The sequence below is a fragment of the Rutilus rutilus genome (genome assembly GCF_951802725.1).
Source record: "Rutilus rutilus genome assembly, chromosome: 23".
NCBI lineage: Eukaryota > Metazoa > Chordata > Actinopteri > Cypriniformes > Leuciscidae > Rutilus > Rutilus rutilus.
The window spans coordinates 27,254,845-27,272,457 of NC_140233.1; the positions used below are offsets into that span (position 1 = coordinate 27,254,845).

The 17,613-nt window shown below is 39.9% G+C and overlaps 1 gene segment (V, D, J or C); it reads left to right on the forward strand.

The window, feature by feature from the left end:
* Positions 1–1,019: 1,019 nt before the first annotated feature.
* LOC311282758 (immunoglobulin lambda constant 7-like) lies at positions 1,020–9,327 on the forward strand. The segment is given in 3 exons: positions 1,020–1,091; positions 1,303–1,351; positions 8,808–9,327.
* Positions 9,328–17,613: the final 8,286 nt, after the last annotated feature.

Consider the following 17,613-nt stretch of genomic DNA (forward strand, 5'->3'; position numbering starts at 1 on the left):
TGAGTACCAGGCTAAACGAAAACCATACTCCACATCACTGCTGGTTTTACAGTTTATTCTGACTTCTTCTCCTGGTTGAACTGCTGGTATTGATGGACTCTGAGTTACAGTATACTGTCCTCTACACTCTGAAAGAAAACACAAATAAAAAGTTAAATGATAAATATGATGATATACAGTGTATGACAAATATATACATTTCACATTTTAAGATAATTAATAATCATTATAAAAACTGTATTACACAAACCTTGAATAAACAGTGCAATGGTCCAGATGAAGATGTTGATTGTGTTCATTGCTGTAGTTTAGTCTTGTGTGATGATGAAGATTGTGTTGTGTTCTGCTCTCAGTCATGAAGTGTTAAACTCACAGCACTATAAACACTCTCAGAGCACTGAAGCATGTGCTGACAATGCAAAGAAGTGGGCAGGATTTACAACAGCTTGTGCTGAGAACAAACTAATATACACTAGAGTTACAGAATCATGACTTTATTTTGTATTTTTATTGTGACTCCTGAGACACTGAGGATGTGCAGATGAACGTCCATCTCTGTGTCCATATTCAGTCATGTGACCATCATCACTGCTACACTTCCACTAGATGAAGCGCCATCACTAAAGTAAGATCATGAATCATGAGTCTGTTCAGAAAGTATCAGGACTGATTGTGAATCTCTAATCAGAGTTCATGGTGTCACTCCATCTATCATGAAGCCTCATGTGTGTCTGAAATCATCAAATGGAGAAGAAACAGGCTGTTAAAGATGGAGACATATTAGAGCTTGTTCACGTTTCATGATCTTGTGTGGAGATTCATAACCAGTCCAGATACTTTTAGAACAGACCTTGAATATGAAAACATGCTTGACTGTGTAGAACATGCAAAATACCTTTTATATTTTCATTGTTGACACTTTCTATTGACTTTGGCTCTAATATTCAATAAACTCATTATTTGAAGAGATTTTCACTGAAGATTGAAGTCTGAAGCTGCAGGTTTTTCTGTGAATCATGATGATTGATCTGCATATGAAGAACAGAAGCATCATTATGAGAAACTCCACAACATCATCCATGATCAAAGAGGTCAAAGGTCACCTCAGAGGTCACAGCTCATCAAATATATTTCTTTAAACAGTGTTATATCAGAAAGCATTTAGTCAAATCTGAATGAGTGAGTGTTGAGAAGAGCTGAGGATCTTCTAATATCAGTGTGTTGAAGTGTTGTTTCTCTCTCTCTGCTGGAGTGTGTGTTCACTCGAGTGGAATAGAGGTTTTTGTACGAGCGTTTCATTAGATTGTATCACTGTGGTACACATTCGGTGGAGGAACTAAACTGTTGATCGGTAAGTCTGTCTATTTAATCACCTAATAAAAAAATACAATTTAGATTTCAGAAAGAGTTTTATAGTTGAAACAAGAACAACATTTATTAATAATAATGATTATTAGATATTGTGGCAAACTTTACTTGAAGCCTTTATGTATAATGCATTATAAAGGTATCAGATGTATTCATAATGTGGATTTTAATGCCATATATATATTTTCATAAATTATTGTAACATCATTTTAAAAGTTAAAATGCTAAAAAAAAGGTATCAATAGCGTATGTTATAATGTCATATATGTTTTCATAAATAACTGAAACCAAAGTTAAAATGTTTAATAATATTTACAAATTCCTTGTTACATCTAAAATTGGTTGTTTGTCATGAGTTTTGGTGTATTATAATTTTTTGAAGGTGTAACAATGAATACATAATATTATAATGTGTTATAACTGCAGTTATAATTAGTGTTCAGTAAGTCTGTCTATTTAATTCTTATAATATTCATAAACATACAATTTAAAACAAGTTGAAACAAGAACAACATTTATTAATGATAATTATTATAACATATTTTGTTGAAACTTTACTTAAAGAATTTAATGCATTATAAAGTGTTTCATAATGTGTTACAATGCCTTATATCTTATCATAAATAACTGTAACCAAATCTAAAATGCATTATAATATTTTCTATTTCATTGTTTCATCTCAAAAGGGTTGTTCTTCATAAAGGTGGATCAATGAATAGATAATATGTGTTATAATAATAATTCGTAATAATTCGTTACATTTATATAGCGCTTTATCTGAGACCTTAAAGCGCTTGACATACAGTAGATGGGGGAATCTCCTCAACCACCACCAATGTGCAGCATCCACTTGGGTGGTGTGGTGCAATGGATAAGACACATGCCTTTGGTGTGAGAGACCCGGGTTCGAATCCACTGTGAGACACCAATGTGTCCCTGAGCAAGACACTTAACCCCTAGTTGCTCCAGAGGCGTGCGACCTCTGACATATATATATAGCAATTGTAAGTCGCTTTGGATAAAAGCGTCAGCTAAATGAATAAATGTAAATGATGCGACGGCAGCCATATTGCGCCAGAACGCCCACCACACACCAGCTTATTGGTGGAGAGGAGACAGTGATGAAGCCAATCAGTATATGGGGATGATTAGGAGGCCATGATGGACAGGGGCCAAGGGGCAAATTTGGCCAGGATGCCGGGGTTAACCCCCTGAGGTCGGCTATCGCGCCGGCGCGATAGGCTCGTTTTTTTCACTATCAGTGAAAAATAAAAATAAAAAAAATATATAATTTTTTATTTTATATGCTAGTGTTTTACATCAATCGATCCTGTTAAGTGTGTATTATTTTTGTGTATACTCACAATAAAAACAAAGTGTTGTGCTTTTCGCCAAATAAAGAAAAATAAACATGATGCGAGTTCTGCCTCCTCTCTGTCATTCTGAAACGCGTCCGAAAATGATCTGTAACTCAGCGAATACTTTTCACACAGACACGTGAGATATGTCTTTATGAAGCTGACATTCTCTTCTTTTAAGTGAAGTAATTAATATAAAAAACAAATGTTTTCAACTCATGTAATCCGTTTGAAAGCAAGGAGAGGTGCCGTTTTTTTCCTTCTCCCTCATTATCTGTAATAAGCTGAGGCCGCCCCGCCCCCGGCGCTTTTCACATGGTAACTAGGTAATCTCTGCTTCGCACACGCCCCCCGATCAATGCCTTGAAAACACGAAGTTTCATCAGCTCAGATTCACTGATAATTCATCGTGTTTAGAGAGGATCGATGGCTCGTTTCTCCGGCAAAGACGCTCTTCAGATGATTCTGGACAATTCAGACGAAGAACGGCAGCATTTTCAAGAGCGAATTGATCCCGCAGAGGATACAAGTTCAGAGTAAGTTGTTTACTGTTATATAATTCCTTTTCTGATAATATAGAACTTTATATATATTTAATTTCTGAATTTTTAGACTATATTTTCCCTAGTTTTGGCTTGCTTTTGACAACTTACAGGAACGATTGCCTTACAATATCCCTAACATCCGTGGAACTTATATGCTCAAGTGTAAACTTTTTTTTAAAATGTGATATTGCTCTTTAAACATATTTGTATATTAAATATATTTCACTCAGTTTTGATTAGCTTATGACACTGATTCATGCTAAAATACTGCATTATGCATAATGTAGATTGTTTGCGAATATCTGCTTATAGGTTATATGTGGTTTAGTGCAACTATTTCAGCCTCCGGTAAAATATGTGATACTGTCTAAATACATTATATTTTTATATAAATGTTCTGGTTTTGGTTGGCCTATGACAGTATTTATCATGCTGCAGATGTTTTTGAATACAGACTGTGTAAATGTTTTAGTGATGTGTCGTTCGCGAACGATCCGTTTATTGCGTGCTTCACTAAATGCGTGCGGTCTATATGGCCCATCAATGGTCCATAACCATCAATTGCTCACCAGTTTACTTTGAATAATGTATGCTAACAGTTTTATTTTAATTTAATTTTTTGTAGGAATGTGTCTGCTTCAAGCCAGGCACGGCGCCAGGATTTCAGTTTTGGATGGGCCAGACCAATTGTGGGTGGGCCTTAAATTAAAAACGTTATCCAATCACTGTTTAACCTAATAAAAATTACTGACTAATATACTGTTATATTATCTGTGCATATAATATAGATTTTAATAGCTTGATGCTCTTTAAATATTTTGTTGCATTGTAAAAAGTGTCGGTGCATAGGACGGACCTATCCGCGATCGCTCTCCATGGTTCTGACCAAAGAAGAGCGCTTTGTAATCTCCATTACGCATCAAACCTGGCGTTGTCTCTTAGTGCGTTACGAAGACTCTTGAGTCTTGAGGTATAACTTAACTAAAGGTATACTACCACTAAAGGTACCATTGTCTTCAGGGCTATCATCCACTCGCGAGGCAGAGGCGCTGGCGCCCTCCTAGCAACGGCGCTGGTCGCCGAGAAAGATATGATACATCATGAGATGCGCAAATATGTCTGGAGACATGACATGTAAGACATGATTTTGACCACTTCATTGAGTTTTGTTTAGTAGAAAGACTTTTTTTTAAAAGATTTTCGTTTTGTATAAATTGTATCTTAATTTTGATCAATGTTTTACCAATCAATTGCCTGTATTTAATTAATAATAAGAAAATATATAGCAGACAATGTAATAAGGCGCCGGCATGATCACTTGCATTGCACGTGAACTGGAGGGTGCCGAAACTCAGCTTGTGCCTCACAGATTTCAGAAATATAGGCTATCTATTATAGAAAGCTTGAAATGTCTACTTTTAAACGAAAATATTCAAAACCAAAAGAAATAGGCTCTCTGATTATGAAATCCATATGAAATGTGCATTTTTCTCGCGTTCATGGCGAGTCAGCATCGTCAGCAACTTCATCTTTGCAGCGACACATAAAACACCAGTTTATTAATAAATAATTAAATGTCTCCTCCTTGCTATTTTAGACACATTCATAATCATGACTTTTACCGGTTCTTTGTGGCTAGCAAGCGTGCGGTCGTGCGCTTGACGTAAACTATCATTATCCTGTGTAGGCTATATAGCCTAAGTAGCATAATTCAAATAATATACAGGGGCGATTTATCCACGAATGGCTTAAATGGACAACGACTAGTCCGCTAAAAAAAATTTTTTTTAAGTCAGCCCTATTCCACATTTTTTCGAACCAGGCAACAGGACATCTGGGTTGAGCGAGCGGCCCTGCGGAATGAGCGAGCAGAGCGGAATATTCAGAAATGCGCTCTCCACTCACGAGCTGTGATCGGAACAAACCCGAACCACTGACTGCTGAATTTGCGCAGAAACATAAAAATAGACATAACCAGCTTTTTAAAATGGTTTTTAAAACTAAACATTTAGACTATTTTAGCACAAATTATTACGATTTTTTATAGTTCTTGACAAAATTAGAATATATGAAACGTTTTTTTTGAAGAAGAAGAAGAAGAAGAAGAAGAAAAGTTTTGGGTGGGCCTGTTGAAAAGTGGGTGGGCCTAGGCCCGTCAGGCCCACCCATAACGCCGTGCCTGCTTCAAGCTCTCCTTCTCCAGCATCTCGCAGAGGGGCACGCAGGTGTCGTTCAGTTCTCAGTGCGATCGAGAATCATACTGAGTAAGTACATATACGTAATATTTTACAGATGAAATGTAGCCTAATTGTGTTTACATCATAATAATATAAAAGTAGCCTACCTATTCTTGTGTGAAATGACAAAAACAGTTGTCTTTTTTTATCCATGGCCATTAGTGAATAATAATGATAATACAAGTTCTTTTATTGTGTTATCAGCATGCTCACGTGTTTGTTTGTTTTTTTTTTTTTTTTACAGATGTGACAATGAACATGTCCAAGCACCTGTCCCGAAGAGAGCCAAATCTAACCAGCAGGCAAGCAACAGGCAGTCAACTCTGGCATGGAAAACAGAGACTGATGTTGACATGGTACCGCAGACTGTGCAATTCTGTCCTGCACGGGAACCTAGACCACAACTGAGTTCTGTTGACTCACATTCGCCCATGAGTCTATTCAAACAATTTTTTTCAGAAAGTGCTGTGTCAACTCTGTGCCACAACACAAATGCTCAAGCTGCCAAGGCAACTACAAAGGGCTGCAAATATAAATGGACTGATGTCAGCATCAGTGAGATGTACCGATACATTGGGTTGCTGTTCTACATGGCCATGGTGAAGGTCAGCTCCATCAGCGACTACTGGCGGCAAAGCAGTGTTTTCTCTGTACCATTTCCAGCTACAGTTATGTCCCGGGACAGATACCGCACCATTTCATGGAATGTGCACATGAGTCACCCAGATGCAGATATGTATAATGACAGAAAGAGGGGCACAGCTGAACATGACCGTCTCTTCAGGGTCAAACCTCTCATGGACACTATTCGTCATGCTTGTAAAGCCATCTATCATCCTAAAAGAAACTTAGCTGTGGATGAAAGAATGGTGGCATGCAAAGCACACACAGGTATGACACAGTACATGAAAGCCAAACCAACCAGATGGGGTTTCAAGTTGTTTGTTCTTGCAGACTCATCAAATGGATACACTGTGGACTTTTTTGTGTACACCGGAAAGAACAGCTTTCCCACAGGCCATGGACTGTCATATGATGCTGTAACATCTCTTTTAGACTGTAAAGTTTTAGGCTCTGGGTACCATGTGTACATGGACAATTTTTATACAAGTCCAAAGCTCCTAAAAGACTTGTTTGCAATGAAGTTTGGTGCATGTGGGACTTACAGGGACAACAGGAAGGACTGCCCTCGGAATGCAGCTAATTCACTCTCTAAAAAATCTGCCAGGGGATCCATCAGGTGGGTTCGGGATGGACCTCTTGTATTCGTAAAGTGGATGGACACACGAGAGGTATCTGTCTGTTCTACTATCCATCCTGCTTATTCAGGAGACACTGCACAGAGGAGGGTGAAAACACAAGATACATGGAGGACAAAGACATTTCCATGTCCTGCACCTGTGACTGCCTACAACAAACACATGGGGGGTGTGGATCTGTCAGATCAGCTGATACAGTACTACACTGCACAACACAAAACCATGAAGTGGTACAGAAAGATCTTTCTACACTTCTTGGACATTGCTTCCACCAACTCTTTCATTGTGCACAAAGAGCTACATGGTAACTTGTCCCATAAAGAGTTTATGGAGCAGCTTATAACAGAGCTCTGTGGTGTGTCACAGAAAACAGCACTAAAACGGACCAATAGTGACCATGTGCCGGTTCCAGGAGCTGAGCTGGCATCAGATGACAGGGATGCTGCCACAGTTGGTCGCCGCAATTGTGTGCATTGCACAGCAGTGCGTGGTAAAAGACAATTAACACCATGGAAATGCCAGGCATGCAATGTTCACTTATGTCTTCAGTTAAACAGGAACTGTTTTCAGGAGTGGCATAAAGATGTGTGACTGTGTTCAGATGTGTGTGCTCTGCTGACCAACTTCCACTAACCACCAGCCTTCAGAAATCATTCTGATATGATGACTATTTTTTAAAATCAATGTTGGAAACTGTTGTGCTGCTTAATATATTTTTTTTATAACCTGTGATAGTTTTTTCAGGATTTTTTATTTTGCTCACATTTGATTTGCTTAGAGCCCGCATCAACGGGGCATGAGCATTTACTGTGAGATACCTGCCTTTACTTTTGTTTATCGTTTATCATTGCTTTGTTTATAGCAGACTGATTATTTTTTTATTTTGCTCACATTTGATTTGCTTAGAGCAAATTTAGAACATTTAGTTCCTCCACATAGAGGAATTACAATAAAACAGATTGAAAAACAAAACCTTTGAATCTCCTCTACTTCTTTGTTCAGGCTGCTTCACTTGAATGGCCCATTAGCCATAGGGGGGTGTCTATGTCACACCCCTGGTCTGAATCTCATTAATATTGATAGGGCATTACCACTCCCACGCATAAACCTCTTCTGACAAAAAAACTGACTTGCAAAGTTTAAATCAATGTATTGTGTTCTGTGAACGATTAGGCAGGATGATTTTCACATAATTTTGAAGAAAAAACAATATGCAACATCATCCATTAGTCAAAAGTCTTGTTTACACATTTTTAGTATGTGTTTTATGGCCTCATTTCAGCAACTTTCATTTTTATTTTTTTCAATAACCACGCATAAACATTATTCTCTTAAAAATTCTAACATATACATTCATGTTGGTCGCATATTATGGTAGCCCTGTTTGTGCTATATAGAGTGAATTTACACCTTTGTCATTAACATGTTTATAAATAACTGAAAAAAGCACAAATGTCAGAGCATGTCAGAACACCTCCAGGGCCCAGAAAACAGCTCAGACCTCAGAGGGTTAAACCCCTACTCTTTTTCGAAGGACATCCTGGGATTTTTAATGACCACAGAGAGTCAGGACCTCGGTTTAACGTCTCATCCGAAGGACGGTGCTCTTTTGACAGTATAGTGTCCCCGTCACTACACTGGGGCGTTAGGACCCACACAGACCACAGGGTGAGCGCCCCCTGCTGGCCTCACTAACACCTCTTCCAGCAGCAACCTGGTTTTCTCAGGAGGTCTCCCATCCAGGTACTAACCAGGCTCAGCCCTGCTTAGCTTCAGTGGGCAACCAGTCTTGGGCTACAGGGTGATATGGCTGCTGGCTATAACTGCTGTTACACTTATTGATTACATCATACATGCATTTTAATGTATATAGCAGTGCATAATTAATGTATTAAAATACTTGTATAATACAATATGTACAAAAGCTTTATAATGATTTAATCTAAAACTAGAGCAGCATTATTCCTATGCTGTGATTGTGCAGTGCAGTGTGTGTGTGTGTGTGTGTGTGTGTGAATGTGTTGTGTGTGTCTCCTGCAGCTGGTCCCACAGTGAAGCCCTCAGTGTCTCTGCTGCCGCCCTCTTCTCTGCAGATCTCTGGAGACTCAGCCGCACTGCTCTGCCTGCTCAGCTCTTACTCTCCACAGGGGGCGCTGGTGAGCTGGACACTGGACGGGTCAGAGGTCACCGAGGGGGTTCTGACCAGCGCAGAGAGCCAGCAGGACGGCCGCTACAGCCGCAGTAGCGTCCTGACCCTCAGCAAAGCACGCTGGGAAGAGGGAGAGCTGTACGTCTGCAGAGTAACACATGATGGAGCTCCTCATGAGGTCTCGTTCCACAAGAGCTCTGAGTGCTGATGTTTCTCTCCTGAAGATGAGCCGTATCTGAGTGTCCTGTGTCAGGCAGGATTCACATGAGTCTAGTGCTGCAGCTGTAGTGATTTACAACTCAATACTGAAACTGAGTGTGTGTGTGTGTGTGTGTGTGTGTGTGTGTGTGTGTGTGATCTTTCAATCTGCTGTGTTTGCTGCAACATTCAATAAAGCTTCTCAACAAGTTCACTTTGTGTCTGACAACATCATTCAACTAACAGATGAAGATGCAGGTGCTTTTCAGAAGGTTGATGTAGCAGTAAATGTCAAATAAAGCTCTTGGGGTTTGAACATGGTCTCTGGAGACAGAGCTGCTCTATTCTGAGAGGATCACAATCACTCCACCCTGACAATGCAAATGGGCTTTTCAGTCTCACTCTCTGATTGGTTACATGATCTGGACTGGAACACTTTCACTTCTGCTTTAGTTAAACTGATGATTATATTTATAGGGGATTAAAAACTTCATTATATAAAAATATCATAAAAAAGATCAAGATCAAGAATCAGCCGTTCTGGCACTAATTATTACATAATCATTACATTTATAGGCGATGGTGTAAATACACTGTATTTAAAAATGTTATGAAAAATCAGCCGTTGTAACAGTAATTGTAAAAGTTTGTGTGTCTCAAATGGAAAGCATCACGTCCAGACAGCAGAAGTGACTGAATGCAGTCTGTTCAGTTTGATTGACAGGATCATATATTACACCTAATACATGATGATCATATTTAAACACTGACTCATTCTCTTCATAAACACAAGAGTGATGATTGTAATGATATAGTGTTATTAGCGTGTGTGCTGTGATCAGTGTGTGTGAGATTGTTGTATGAGGTTTTTGTACGACTCTTTATCACTGTGTGAACACAGGTTTACTGTTGATCCAGTGATAACTCTGACAGTAATAATCTCCTGTATCTTCAGTCTGGACTCCACTGATGGTCAGAGTAAAATCAGTTCCATAATCGGCTCCATTTCCACTGAATCTAGAAGGAGTTTCAGCAGAAAGGGTTCTGATGCTGCGCACTATAAGTTTAGGAGCTTCTCCAGGTTTCTGAAGGTACCAGGACACACAAGACTTACAGTCACCGTCTGACCGACGTCCAATGGAGCTGCTGGTTTTACAGGTCAGAGTGACTGTGTGTCCGTTCTGAACATGTTTCACTGCGGGAGTCTGAATTACTGTCGCCTGTCCTGTAGAATCTGATGAACAGTGAAAAGACATTGAAACTAACATTTATTATTACAAGTAAGCTAATAATATTCGATTTTAAGGTCTTACCCTGAAAATACATTCCTAAGATCAAGAAGAAGATGATGAATGTCATTTTAGTCTGTTAATATGATAAACAGTGTCAGTCATGAAGTGTTAAACTCACAGCACTACACACACTCTTATAAGCACTGAAGCATGTGCTGACAATGCAAAGTGACTCTCTCTATTTAAATAATTCAGCTGCAGTAGATCAGTCATAAACATATTTCACAACAACTTACTCATGATGTGAATCATGCCAATCTACACTCTTAGGGTTCCTCGAGGTTCTATATAGAACCCTGGGCTTCCGTACTGGGCCAATAGAACCTTTTACCAAAGAAATGGTTCCATGTAGAACCCTTGGATAGCAAATAACCTTTTTTATTATAATTCATTTTTTATGACTGAAGTGCAAACTAAAGATTACACAATAATTATAGGCCTACACAACACATTCACAAAGCTTTTTGAGTCAAGACCCCTGAGAATGACTGCTGTAGTCAAAAACAAGAGTCAACAAATATTAATATCTAGTCAATGTATGACTTGAGCTTTCTTTATGCACGTTTGTACATTAGCATGAAACTTATATTTCCTAATACATTATAGTTTGCCTTTTTGACAAATCATTTTGTGAAAAAAATAAACTAACCAGGTGTTTGTTCCTTTCATCGAAGGGAACATTAAAAACAAATGATCGTAAAAATGCCCTCTGGTGGCAAAAATGCGTTGCATCATCCTTGAATCTCGAGAAAAGTGAGTTAATTTTTCAAACTGAGGAGTCCGCCATTTCTGCCCGTTCATACCCAAGTTAAGTTTTTACATTTTTGAAATAATTTTCCTGAAATATTTAGTATTGCAGTTAATATTTCTATTGGTAGTGCTCGTCTATGTTTACTGTGACGCATGCACTGGATTAAAGTGATGATAGCACATGGGTAAATTTTAGGGGTGGCACGGTACATGAAAAAACATCCGAACTGTTCGGTTCGCTTGTCTCGGTTCGAAGCGTGTTTGCGTCGCACGGTTCGACGCATGTGCAATGTAGCCTCGTACCCGTGATAATACAATGCTAAATCATAAATCAGATGTATGTAGAATAACATTACGATGTCCAGCAATCGATTTAAATAGTACACTGGGTTTACTTAGACATTTAATGAGATCTACTCCACTATATGTTGTTTTTTCACGTGAATAAATACATAGATCGACTGTTTCACGAATGTACTTTAATGGTCCAGTGGCAGAACTTTTGCCAAGCGTGTCAGAGGTTTTGAGTTCTAATCCGCACTCGTTTATATATTTTTTTCTCTTTCATCAAAACCGATTATGTTTATCAGTGGTTGTATATCAAGCAGGGACAGATTTGTGTGAATTTTGTTTTGTGATTTCACCGGAACGAATAGAGATTCTCATCAACGGACTGAAGCGCGCGTCCGAGTGAAGACTGTATCCGCGCCACTGATCACAGCGGCAACGAGCACTTTGATCACTTGATTTAAAAAACACATTTCAGCGCTAGATCGTCTCGTATTTAACAAACAAACGAAACAAATACTTTGCTAGTTAACTGGAGATGTTTTATTTATTTGTATTGGTACATCCGTGCTGCGAGATGTTTCAAAAGTGATGGGGACATGTCCCACCCACAAATTACGCCTATGATGACGAGACACGAGGAGAAATTGACAAAGAACTGTCCGACACAGCCCACGTAGCTCTCACTACAGACGGATGGACCTCCAGGGCCACTGAACGCTTCCTCACGGTGACCGCTCACTATATTACTTCGGAATGGGAAATGAGAAGCTGCGTTCTGCAAACACGCCCCATTTATGAATTAAATAAATTAATAATTAGATAATTAAGCTATATATCATATGCTGAAGTAAATTTTTGGATTGTTAAAGATTAAAAGGAAAAATAACAACAAGAACCATACAGAACCAAAAACCGTGACCCTAAAACGTGATACGAACCGAACCGTGGGTTTCCAGCATTCACATGTTCTAAAGCCAAAAATGTTTAGGTGTGTTTAATGCATATGTGGCAGGTGGGATTCAACTAACAGGGCTTAGGCCCAGACAATTAGCAGACTACGCCACGATGGGACTTACACCCGAAGAATTTGTTATTTTGTTCTAACAAGGCACTCAAGTTCGTTAATGGATTATCCAGAGACAGTGGTGCAGTACACAAATAGAATTTGATTTTGATTTTAAATCAAGGAACACACACACACACACACACACACACACACAGTAATTCGCTACAAAAAGTGTTTGGAGTTCACAGCAAACATATAAGGGAATTTTCTTACAACAAATAAAATGCACTGCACACCAAACCTAACAACAAGGCACACACCATCACTACACTATTCACAACACACACACGCACACAGGAAAGTAGAATTGTGCTGAAACTTACCAGTGGGAGACTAGTAGCTCAAGCAATGAGCATCCACGGGAAGCACCCCAATCACACGTGCCGAGTTCACACACACACACCTCAAAAGAAATGACCACGCTTGGTGAACACACAGCCACTGCACACACATCAAAGGACCCACCACCACAAGGGCACTGCTCCCACTGGCAGCTCTCAGCACCTATACAGAAGAGAGACAGGTAGAAGTGAAGCACAAAGTTGCACACACACACACACACGTTACAATAATCAGGGGGCTAGTAAACCCCCCCCCCCCCCCCCCACGCCCGATATAATACTAGAACAAACCATATGAATAAAGACTAACCATCACACAAATACGCAAACATGGACAACCAAACAAAGAAAACAATAACCCATACACAATAATAAACAAAGAAACACAAATGCCACGCCGAGGATCAACAACTTTAAAGGGGGGGTGAAATGCTCATTTTCACTCAATCTCCTGTTAATCTTGAGTACCTATAGAGTAATACTGCATCCTTCATATCTCCAAAAAGTCTTTTGTTTTATTACATTTTTAATTGAAAGATAGGCTGTACCGAGTCTTTCCGGAAAAAAACGAGCGGCTGAAGGCGGGCCGTGTGGGCGAAGCTTAGCTGTGCTAACGCGCCGAGCCAGTAACAACACACAAAGACATTTGTTCAACAGTTTTACTCACCATTCCAACGCACGACCGCGAACCTTTATCATTGTGACTGCTCTATCCTTAAGCATTAGACGATCTGCAAATCCGTCGATCTGGGCTTTGTTTATAAAACAATCATCGTCGAAATGCAGGGAACAACAGTCTTACACAACTCCGTTTATGCTCAGGAAAACAAACTCCATCCACGGGTTCCTTAACGCTGGGTTCTTTGGGAATCTGTGCAGGGTTGTCTTGCCCTGGCAACCAAAAACACACTTCTTTGGTTACATTGACTTCCCAAAAGCCGGGCAGGGCGCTTTGATGGCGAACTGCTTTCACTCTCTTGCTCTGTTCTACGAGTGCGCGCGCGCCCGCGATCTTACCGGAGAAGTGCCCTTAGAACCCATATAAGGAAATTCCGCTCTATCTTACGTAAGACAGAGCCATACTCGAAAAAAACTTTCCGAAACTTGTGACAAACCGGAAGGAGTATTTTTGGAACAAAAATACTCCTTCAAACGTACAACTTAGTTTTTGAAACTTTGTCCATGTTTAGCATGGGAATCCAACTCTTTAACAGTGTAAAAAACTCAGCATGCATGAAATAGCATTTCACCCCCCCTTTAAAAGTTTTCCAGTCAGTGTGGACAAATCAAGAAAAGGAAATAATCAAACAAAATCGTCACTCACGACAAGCAGGCCTACAGACAAAAGTTTAAAGAAATAAACAAACACAACAAGCAACTTAATCTATATTTAAAAAAAAAAAAACAGAAAAGCACAAAACCAATAAAGTGGTGCCAGTCCATCAGACACTCTCTACGCTCAAACACATATTCACGACAAGGGAAGGTAAAAAAAAGAAATCCAACTGAGTCGAGCAGGCAACTGTGTAATGAGCCAGCCTGCTAACCTGAGCTAGCCGCGGGTCCAATAATCCTCGGTCCTGTGGAAAAGAGCAGCCGGGTACGACGAAGAAACCCGTAGGCAAAACGTAACATGAAAAAATGTGTAAGCAAAGCAGCAGATGTTCAGCGCCGATGTAGCCAACTGGCGGCCGAACCCCCGGTTAAATAGCACTCCCTAAAATGCACAGAATGTCCATTTACAAATCCCACATTAACCATTCAACTATTACTCAATATAGCAACATACCTATGATTAACAGCGTTGCGTCACAGGCCCCAAGCTCTGATTGCTGATAGCAGGACGCACACTCAGCTGGTGAAAGGACTGCTGCCGCACCGGGGACTCTATAGCACGAAACATTCCCTATAAGCCCAAGTTATGCAGTCAACGAGTGGAAAGAGAACCGAAGCTAATCATACCTGCGGCGCTATGGTAAACCGGATAACCAAGCAGACGTCAGGTCGCTGGGCAGGTAAACAAGACAACAAGTCGCATACCGGTGACATCACTTGTCAAAAGAAAAGCCCCGGTTTATAAAGGGGTTTAGCCCTCATGATTGGCTCAGAGTTACAGCCCAGAACCACTCACAGCACAGCAAATTAAGTGTCACTTAGGGAGGCATGAGCCAGACAGCTGCATCCTGCTACACATAGTTAGTTTGTGAAGTGTAATTTATGCTCTGTTCTCTTTTCCCCCAGATAACCATGGTTGTTTAGTTGTTCAACCACAGATCACTCCTTAGTGCTGAGTTCCAAGAAAGGGCATTATCAATAGCCCTCACCTCTAGTCCCTTGCGCATGGCTAGGTTTAACGTGTGTGCTAAACAAGGTACATGTATGAGGCCTAATTCGCGTACGGCTTTCACATAATTCTGCCCATTGTCTGTGATGACCGCTATTACTGCTTCACGGGATATATCCCAGTCGTCCAGGGTGTTGCTGATGCTCTCTGCGACATGGGCAGCTGTGTGACTTCCCCTTAGCTCTTTCGTGCAAAGAACGAAATTCTCTAGGTCCCATTTGTCTGAAATTAAGTGAGCTGTGATTGTCACGTAAGCATGTGTGGCCAGTGATGTCCACCCGTCTGTAGTTAGAGCGAGTTTCTTGTCCTGCAATAAGGTCTTAATGTTTTCTTGTGTGGTGTCATACAACTCTACTATGCGGGCTGACATAGTGGTGCGACATGGAATTGTGTATCGTGGCTCCAGTTCCATTATGAGGTCCTGAAACCCGTCTCCCGTAATTACACTTATAGGTCTCATATCCCTGCAAATAAACCTTGCCATCTTATCGTTGATGGCCTTTACCCGTGCATCTGGCAAGGTGCCGACCGGTTGTGCATGAAAGTATGCAGTCATACGATGTTGGACGCCTGATGCTCTGGCTGTCTGCTGTGTCTCTGACTCTGCTGTCTCCTTTGGATGGTTACTCGACAGGTGAGCGCGAAGATTGGATGTGGATGATGTGTAAGTAAACCGTTTTTTGCTAATTCGGCAAACAACTTTATCTTTTACGGTTATTTTACCGTCTATGGTGTACAACCCAAAATGTTTCCAGACACTACTTTTAAGATACGTTGGGGTTGTAATTGTCCGCTCAGTCTGGCCGTTCTGTTCGTTGTCTACCATTTTCAAAACAGAGTAGCTATTGGCATTATTTGCTTGGTTTGGTCATGGGCCTACGCTACAATATGTCTAGAGCGCCCTCTACTGGTTGAGATGGCAAACAATAAAAAAATAAAAAAACAGTCTAATCATAGACTGTAAAAAATGCGCTACACATGGCACTTTAAAAACCGGATAGTCTATTTATAGTTCGATTATGGATATTTCATGTCATGTTCAAATGCATATTCGAATATAGAATAAAAAGTGACAGCCCTAGTGTGTTGTAATGTGTAGTACATGAATTAATAAAAATGTGCCAAATGTATCCATTGGTTGTGTCTTTTGTGTTCATCGTGTGAAAAGGTTTGTGAGGGGGGGAACCACAAGCAACATAACTTACCAGTTTTGGAAATGTTGTTTTGAATGTATTGCACCAGTGTGTTAGACTATGTTGTAGTGTGTGTGTTTGTGAGGGCTTGTGTGTGATGTCTGAGGGCAAAGTTTGGTTTTTCAGCAAGAGTGAATGGTTTTGAGTGTAGAGCTTCATTTTGACCTGAAAATATGATGTTTGGAGAATTGGGTGAGACGTTATGGATTTGTGTTTACTGTTTTGAGAATACGAGACATAGTTTCAAGAAATGTGTTTTAAGATAGATAGATAGATAGATCCTTTTTATTAATCCTTTGCAGGAAATTACAGTGTCACGGCAGCTTCAAGACAAAACCAACACCATACATTCACTCAGAACATATCCATAAGTTAAGTTAAAATACAACAATCTAAATAAAAGGAAGTTATATTTGTGCATTATAAAGTCGTATAGCAGCTGGTATGAAGGACTTCCTATATTGCTCCGACTTGCACATTGGTGCTATCAGTCTTTGACTGAAGGAGCTGCTGTTTGTAACAACATTGGCTATCGAATCATTCGTCGTTGGTTTGAATTAACAAATTCAAATACTCTGTGTTGCTAAAAACATTTCTTCCTGAATACAAAAGCTGGTGCACTTTGAACTCGTGAGTGCAAATCATGCTTCGGCTCCAGTTAGTCGGCGACAAATGGACTTTTACGACACTAATTGCACCTCAGAGACATTCCAAACCCCCCCTTTCCCCTCTCTGGACCACAGAGAGATAACGAAACTTGAAACTTTCTACACACAGACTCACACACTCACACAAACATCCTCCTATAGAAATATAGTTTTAATGTATGTAACTCAGATTAGGGTTTGACCTTCCTGTATGCATGTTTTATTAATTTGTTTGATCATATAATTATGATTTTCTAGAGGTGTGGTTTTGAAATGTATTCTTTAATCAATAGTGTTTTAGTTAGAGAAGGTTCACTAACATTCTCTGGCAATCCCTTCCCCCCTGTGTTGAACTGTGTTTTATTGCCTATAATGGAATGTCCAGCAACAGAGATTTTAGGAGTGGAGCAGAGTTAGTGTTAATCTTTAACCCTACTTAAATCCTACATTTTCTATATGTATAACCATTGAAGAAATATGTAAACCTGAATGTAATTTCTCTTTTCCACGATTGTTCTTCTCTGTGATGGGTTTTTGTAGTCTTGTAAACCTTAAAGGAATAATGTTTCAGATGT